Source organism: Triticum urartu, chromosome 5 (genome assembly GCF_003073215.2).
Source record: "Triticum urartu cultivar G1812 chromosome 5, Tu2.1, whole genome shotgun sequence".
NCBI lineage: Eukaryota > Viridiplantae > Streptophyta > Magnoliopsida > Poales > Poaceae > Triticum > Triticum urartu.
This window is the reverse complement of record NC_053026.1, coordinates 644993090-645002052: the sequence shown is the minus strand read 5'-3', so window position 1 is coordinate 645002052 and position 8963 is coordinate 644993090.

The following is an 8963-nucleotide window of genomic DNA, read 5'->3' as shown; positions in this document are numbered from 1 at the left end:
ATTGCCTTATTAGTATGCTTGAACTATTTTTGTTTTAATGTCAAATGATAGACTATTGCTTTGAATCACTCGGGTCTTAATCTTCATGCCATGATTAAATTACATGATCAAGATTATGCTAGGTAGCATTCCACATCAAATATTATTATTTTTTATCATTTACCTACTCGAGGACGAGCGGGAATTAAGCTTGGTGATGCTGATACGTCTCCATCGTATCTATAATTTTTGATTGTTCCATGCCAATATTCTACAACTTTCATATACTTTTGGCAACTTGTTATACTATTTTGGGACTAACATATTGATCCAGTACCCAGTGCCAGTTCCTATTTGTTGCATGTTTTTTGTTTCGCAGTAAATCCACATCAAACTGAGTCCAAACGGGATAAAAACTGACGAAGATTTTTTTTGGAATATATATGATTTTTGGGAAGAAAAATAAACACGAGACGATGCCCGAGGGGGCCACGAGGCAGGGGGGGCGCGCCCAGGGGGTCAGGCACGCCCTGGGCCCTCATGGCCACCCTGTAAGGCGGTTGGTGCCCTTCTTTCGCCGCAAGAAAGCAAATATCCGGATAAAAATCGTGTCCAAAATTCAGCCCAATCGGAGTTACGGATCTCCGGGAATTTAAGAAACGGTGAAAGGCCAGAATCTAAGAACGCGGAAACAGAGAGAGACAGAGAGACAGATCCAATCTCGGAGGGGCTCTTGCCCCTCCGCCGCCATGGAGGCCATGGACCATAGGGGAAACCCTACTCCCATCTAGGGAGAAGGTCAAGGAAGAAGAATAAGAAGTGGGGCCCTCTCCCCCTCTCTCCCGGTGGCGCCGTAACACCACTGGGCCATCATCATCACTTCAATCTACACTAACAACTTCACTGTCATCATCACCAACTCTTCCCCCCTCTATGCAGAGGTGTAACCCCTCTTTTACCCGTTCTAATCTCTACTTAAACATGGTGCTTAACGCTGTATATTATTCCCAATGATGTATGGCTATCCTGTGATGTTTGAGTAGATCCGTTTTGTCCTATGGGTTAATTGATGATCGTGATCGGTTTGAGTTGCATGTTTTATTATTGGTGCTGTCCTATGGTGCTCTCCATGTCGCGCAAGCATGAGGGATCCCTGTTGTAGGGTTTGCAATATGTTCATGATTTGCTTGTGGTGGGTGGCGTGAGTGACAGAAGTACATACCCGAGTAAGTAGGTTGTTTACATATGTGAATAAAGAGGACTTGATACTTTAATGCTATAGTTGGGTTTTACCTTAATGATCTTTAGTACTTGCGGATGCTTGCTAGAGTTCCAATCATAAGTCCATATGATCCAAGAAGAGAAAGTATGTTAGCTTATGCCTCTCCCTCAAATAAAATTGCAATAGTGATTACTGGTCTAGTTATCGATTGCCTAGGGACAAATAACTTTCTTGTGTGACAACAAGCTCTCTACTAAAACTAACTTAGTTGTGTCTTCATATAAACAGCCTCTACTTTTTATTTACGTGCTCTTTATTATCTTGCAAACCTATGCAACAACACCTACAAAATACTTCTAGTTTCATACTTGTTCTAGGTAAAGCGAACGTTAAGCGTGCATAGAGTTGTATCAATGGTCGATAGAACTTGACAGAATATTTTTTCTACCTTGAGCTCCTCGTTGGGGTCGACACTCTTACGTATTGAAAGAGGCTACAATTGATCCCCTATACTTGTGGGTTATCAATTACCAGTGGAAATTTCTTAATGTGTCCATCTCTGGATGCCTTTAACGCTTTGGGAAATTTAGTGGGCTCATCACTTCTTATGATTAATGGAACACCTTTGACTCTTGAGCATGTTATGGAAAGATTAGATGCTATTGAAAAGAAATTGCTCACCGAATATCATATATAAATTTTAGATAAAAAGATGCATAATTTTGCCAGTAAGATTGGGTCAAAAGCGGGAGAAAATTTTAAATTGCTAAAAGAAAACGGTACTTTAATCCATGAAAGAATAGAAGAAAGCCCGTCATGGATTGATAAACTAGAGGAAATCTTTAGTAATCTAAGAATGGATTTTGCTTCCGTTAAAACCACCGGAAAAGCTCCTATAAAAATTGTCAAAGTTACCAAGATCAAGGGTGCAACATCTAGTAATGGCAATATAGAATATCTTAAGATGATTAGTGTCCACCCTGATTTTGTTGAAGTGATAAGAGATCCTTTTTGCAAGAATGAAATCCTTCAATTTATGCCTATGAGTGTTGTTATTGAAAATCTTTATGCTAAATCTTTGAGGGATTTTAAGTGTTTGATTGAAGAGTTGGAGAAAGATGACAAAACTTAGATCCTTGCATTCTGCCTAGCTAAGGGGGTAAAACTATAGCGTTTGTTGGGAGGCAACCCAATGAATAAACTTTATTTTTGCTTTTTGCTTCCTGTTTTTGAGTGTTAGCACAATTATGCTACTGTTATGATTGTGTTTTTATGTTTTAATTAGTGTTTGTGGCAAGTAAAGCCTTTAGGATCTTCTTGGGCAATAGTTGATTGATCTTGCTGTAAAAAACAGAAACTTTGCGCTCACAAAAATAATTATCATTTTTTACCTGAGAGCGAGAAAATACCCATTCCAATTACGGTAGATCAACATAAAAATTTCTCAGGTCTTCCTAATTTTTCAGCATTTCTGGAGTTACATAAGTATTTGAAATAGTCAGATTGCTACAGATTGTTCTGTTTTGACAGATTCTGTTTTCTTTGTGTTGTGTGCTTATTTTGATGGCTCTATGTTTTTCTTTGATGAGTTTTTTTCATAGATAAGTTGGAATACAGTAGATATAATACAAAAACAAGATATGAATTGGTGTGATACAATACTTATAGTACTGGTTTTTTATTCTTATACTAACGGATCTCACGAACGTTTTTGTTGAGTTTTGTGTGATTGAAGTTTTCAAGTTTTGGGTTATCTTACGATGGATGAAGGAAGGATGCAAGAGCCTAAGCTTGGGGATGCCCCGGCATCCCAAGCTATAATCCAAGAATGAGCAACCAACTAAGCTTCGGGATGCCCCCAAGTGGCATACCCGCTTTCTTCCAACAACTATAGGTATTTTACTCGAGACTATATTTTTATGCGTCACATGATATGTGTTTTGCTTGGAGCGTCTTGTATGATATGTGTCTTTGCTTGTTTTTTTGTGTTTTATGTCATCAATCCTTGCTGGACACACCTATTTGAGAGAGCTAAAATTATACCATGACTTGTTAGAATTGCTCTCTATGCTTCACTTCAATTTTTTATGAGCTAGGACTTTGTCTAGTGCTTCACTTATATCCTTTTGAGCATGGTATGCTTTGTTATTTTTGAAGAAATGCTCTCTTGATTCACTTAGATTTGTTTGAGAGTTAGTAAAATTTTGAAAAATTCTCTCTTGCTACACTTAAATTATTTTGAGAGAAAGAAAATTTGTTATGCTCATGATGTTCACTTATATTTGGTTGAGCTGATGAAAAGCAACAGATGAAAATTAGTACCAAGAAGGATAAAGTAAAAAATGTCATGAAGATCATTGGACAAAATAAACTTGATTCTTAGTAATATTTTTGAGATATCATGATATGATTTGTGAGTCATGTTGATGAGTAATTGTGCTTTAGTAAGATTACTGGTGTTAAGGTTTGTGATTCCCTATGCATGCACGAAAGTCAATAATCATGCAATGAAAATTATATCCTACTTGTGGTGCATTATTCGGTGTTAATTATGTTTAATGCTTGCTTATGAGATTATTCGTTTCTTGGTTGGTCGCTTCCCAAACTTTTGCTAGCCTTCATTTTGCACCAAGCATGACCTCTACTTGTCCATCCAAAATCCTTTAAACCAGTTTTGCCACATGAGTCCACTATATCTACTTGTGCACCAAGCAAATTTCCATGTGACATCTCTAATTTTCAAATTAAACTTCTCTGTTGTGTGTTTGTTTTGATCGCGGAGCGGTGAGGGGTGGCTAATATTTTCCATGCTAGATGTGTTATTCTCAAGATGAGTGTTTATTCACTTGTCATTGCACGAGAGTAAGGCAAAGGTATTAGGGATACCCAGTCCCGAAATGCAAAAATAAATGAATTTACTTTATGTTGTCAAATAATAAATTCCTTGGAAAGTGTTGGTATGGAGGGCACCCGTGGATATGGTTAGCCATGGAAAGAGAAAGAAATGGTGGAGAACCGCCTATGGCATATCTAGCATGGAAAGTGTTGGGAATTCTAAGTCGTTTTTGTGGGTGCGATGCATACACCTCCAAAAATGGTTTTACCTCTAATTTTTTTGCTTTGAGCTCTGGCACCTCTACAAATCCCTACTCCCCTCCGTGAAGGGCCTCTCTTTTACTTTATGCAATTTTTATTTTGAGTCTCCATCTTCTCTCATAAGAAGCACCATCTAGGAGGCAATATCATCATTCTCAAGTATTGGGTGTAGTTAATATTTGAGTGTGTTTCATGAATGGATCAATGTTTGAGCATGATGGGCTAGGGATAACTTATTTTACCATTGATATTTTGCAAGACATGGTTGCTTGTTGATATGCTTGAGTATCTAAATTATTATGCCAAAACTAGACTTTTGTTTTGAATCACATAAAAGTACAAATGTCCATGCTATAAAGAAAAGAATATGATATGACTTGATGAACAACATTCCACATCAAAAATTCTGTTTTTATCACTTACCTACTCGAGGACGAGTACGAGTTAAGCTTGGGGATGCCGATACGTCTCCAACGTATCTATAATTTTTGATTGTTCCATGCTATCCTATTATCAATCTTGGATGTTTTATAATCATTTTATAGTCATTTTATATCATTTTTTGGTACTAACCATTGACAGAGTGCCCAATGCCAGTTCATGTTTTTTGATGTTTTTTACATCGCAGGAAATCAATATCAAACGGAGTCCAAATGGCACGAAACTTTACGATGATTTTTTATGGGCCTGAAGGAAGCAGATGGGCACTGGTTGCACCTGGGGGGAGTCCTGAGGAGGGTACAACCCACCAGGGCGCGCTAGGAGGCCCTAGCGCGCGCTGGTGGGTTGTACCCACCTCGGGTGCCCCCCGGACCGCCTCTTTCCTCTATAAATACTCCAATATCCCAGAAACCCTATGGGAGTCGTAGAAATATTCATCCAGCCACCGTAGAGTCCAGAACCACCAGATCCAATCTAGACACCATCTTGGATGGGGTTCACCACCTCCATTGGTGACTCTCCGATGATGCGTGAGTAGTTCTTTGTAGACCTTCGGGTCCGTAGTTTGTAGCTAGATGGCTTTCTCTCTCTCTCTCTCTCTCTCTCTCTCCTCTCTCACTCTATTTTGCAAAAATTACTCTTTTCCTCAACAAATTCAGTATGCTTCTCTTGCCATCTCCTCTTCATAGATTTTGCAGGACTCAGCCACGGAAGGGCAGCAGAATTCAAAGCCTACGTCTCTCTCTCTCTCTCTCGCTCTCTCGCTGATTCTCAAAACAATGGTCTCCTGGAGATCCATATGATGTAACTCTTTTGCGTGTGTTTGTTGGGATCTGATGAACTTTGAGTTTATGATCAGTCATATCTTTTTATATCCATGGAAGTATTTGAGTTTCTTTGATCTCTTATATGCATGATCTCTTATAGCCTCGTATTTCTTCTCTGATATTTTGGTTTTGTTTGGCCAACTTGATCTATTTGTCTTGCAATGGGAAGAGGTGCCCGGTAGTGGGATCGATCTTACGGTGCTTGATCCCAGTGACAGAAGGGGAACCGACACGTATGTATCATCTCTACTGAGCTTAAAAAGACGAGATCTATATCTACCGCCATATAGATAAACGGATCTTGTCTACATCTTGTCATCATTCTTATTGCATTACTTCGTTTTCCATGAACTTAATACACTAGATGCATGCTGGATAGTGGTCGATGTGTGGAGTAATAGTAGTAGATGCAGGCAGGAGTCGGTCTACTAATCTTGGACGGGATGCCTATGTAATGATCATTGCCTAGATATTGTCGTGAGCATTTGAAGTTCTATCAATTGCCCAACAATAATTTTTTTACCCTCCGTTTGCTATTTTTCTCGAGAGAAGACACTAGTCAAACCAACGGCCCCCGGGTCTTCTTTCTCTTATATTTGCCTTCGGATCTACCTTTTCCTTTGCAGTTTTACTCAGATCTACTTAACCAAACAACTAAAAATAAAACTTGCTGCGTTTTATCTCTATTTATTTTATTTGACGTTCGATCTATCAATCTACTACAATTTACCTCACGTCTGTTTGCCTATCTTGAGGCGATGTACCCCGGAAGGGATTGACCACCCCTTTAACACGTCGGGTTCCGAGGTGTTGTTATTTGTGTGCAGATGTTGTTTACGTTGTGTTGTTTGGTTCTCCTACTGGTTCGATACCTTGGTTTCATAACTGAGGGAATTACTGAACCGTCGCTGTGCTATATCATCCCTCCCTCTCCGGGGAAATACCTTCGTAGTTCTAGCTACCATCAAGGAGCCAGGTGCTAGAGCTATGTGTCTTAGGGCTGGGAAGGATCTTTGTACTCCTAAGAAGGAGGGTGGTCTTGGTATTAAAAACATGCTTGCTATGAATCAAGGCCAACTCCTTGCGTCGGCTTGGAGGCTTGCTGAAAACCCTGAAGGGCACCTCCATAAAATTCTTAAATATAAATATTTTCCAGATTATTCCATTTAGAGAGCTTTTGCTAACACCCCAAAATCTGCTTTTTAGTCCTTCATTCTTAAAGTGATGCCTCTGCTTAAGACTAATGCGTTTTTTCAGATTTCGCTTGGGAATAATTTTAACTGGAGTTCTCCTTGGTGTGCTACCTGGGAAGGTATTTATGATCATCTCATAATCCAGCATACAAATTACATTTACCCTGCTAAGATCGCTGATCTTTGGTTCCTGGACAAAAACCTTGGAATGTGCAGCTAATTAATGATCTCTTTGAGCAACCAACTGCTTCTACTATTCTTGCTACACCTATTGTCTATGACGACTGCAGGGATTCTCTCCGTTGGGACTTGACTCCATCAGGAAAATGTAGCTCCAAAAGCACATACAAACTATGTCTCCAACAGATTCACTCTCACCATGCCAATGCCCCAAGACAAGTAACCCCAATCATCAAGGATATTCTACAGCAGGTTTGGAAGCAAAAGCACATGGCCCCTAGGATCCAAACTTTTGCTTAGTGACTTCTTAGGCGAGCTATTCCCACTGGTGTCAGGGCAGGTAAGTTTTCTGTTCATATTAGTTCCCATTGCTCTAGGTGGAGCCTTGATGAAGATGATCTTCATCTCTTCTTTATTTGCCCATTTGCTATAGCTTGTTGGTTTGCATTCTCCTGGTTAATTATGACTAATTCTCTGGTGCAACAGAATTCTTCTATTCCTGATGTCATTCAGCCTTTTTAACTATGCATCACCCAGATGCAACTATAGAAAATATTTTCACCTTCCTGTGGTGTCTCTGGAAGGCAATAAATGATGCTCTATTTTGCAAAAATTACTCTTTTCCTCAACAAATTCAGTATGCTTCTCTTGCCATCTCCTCTTCATAGATTTTGCAGGACTCAGCCACGGAAGGGCAGCCGAATTCAAAGCCTACCTCTTAGGACCAACTAGAGAACCAGATTATGCAAGGCTCAACTATAAGATTTGATTTTCCCATTGCAGGTACCAAAGTTTACTCCGATGCCTCTTGGCATAGGAAAAACATTCCTTGAAGAGGTTATTCTCCAGCTACAGGGATTGGCATCTACATTAACCAACCATGAGATCAACATGATAGGAATATTATGATTCAGGCTTCGGTTGAAGATACTCACTCTCCACTTTTGGCAGAAGCTTTAGCTTTGCAGCTACCAACCAAGATTGCTCGAGTTCTCCAACTTCAGTGGTTCTCTTTTCTCACGGATAATCTTTCTCTTGCAAAGATGGCCGCTTCTAGGAATCTAAGCCGCAACAACACTCCATGGAGATGTCGAACATCGATTGGTAGCTTTCTTTAGGACACTCATCCAGAACATCATGTTGTTTATCATATTAACAGGAATGTCAATGGTATTGCTCACAACGCAGCTCATCAGGTTCTCAACTCTAGGATAGAACATGTCCTTGGTTGTACTAATTCAGCTCGTAGCAATAGCTCTTGTCATACTATATGCTCCAGATTCAAAATTGCCAAATTGAGGGCTTTGTAATTCAAGTTGTACTCTTTATATGAGTTGAATGAAATTTTGGCGCTTGATGGCGCCTTTCTTGTGTTCAAAAAAAGGGTGGCTGCGTCTCTCAACTAGTTCATTAGCATAACATGACTTCTATCCATCGATGAAAAATTTATAAATGATTTTATATTTGCACTAGCGACTGAGAGAACAAATGAAAACGAAAATGTTGTAGAAAATCTCTGGATGCTACCATGGCTATGAGACCACACAGATGTATGAATAAATTGTGGGAATTATGCAAATTTTTCAACGATAGACAACAGTGAAACAAATGATGAATCGACAAAGTTGTGCTACTCCCTCAGATACAAATATGTGTTGTGGGTACCTAGCTGTGCTATCTTTCTTCTCGAGAAAGAAAGAAAGGCTCTGAGGTCTTAGGGTTTCCACACCTCCTGTTGGTGCTATCGTCTGATCTTAGGGCCATAGAGGCGCAGTGAATGTCAGTTCTTGCGGGCAAGAGGGATCATACCTCATTTTTAGGTGCCCTTTTAGTCTGTTTAGGTTTTGTGTCTTGCTCAGAATGGCGAAGCGGCGGGGAATTCCTAATGATAGAATATGGTTTTGCCCACTTAGGACCTATCCCAGCGATGCGTCTAACATCATCGAAAGGTGTGTGGAGTTGTGTGTTCGGCGGATCTCACGGGATGCGATCGATATTTGTCTGCGGTGGATCCCCATGGATTCG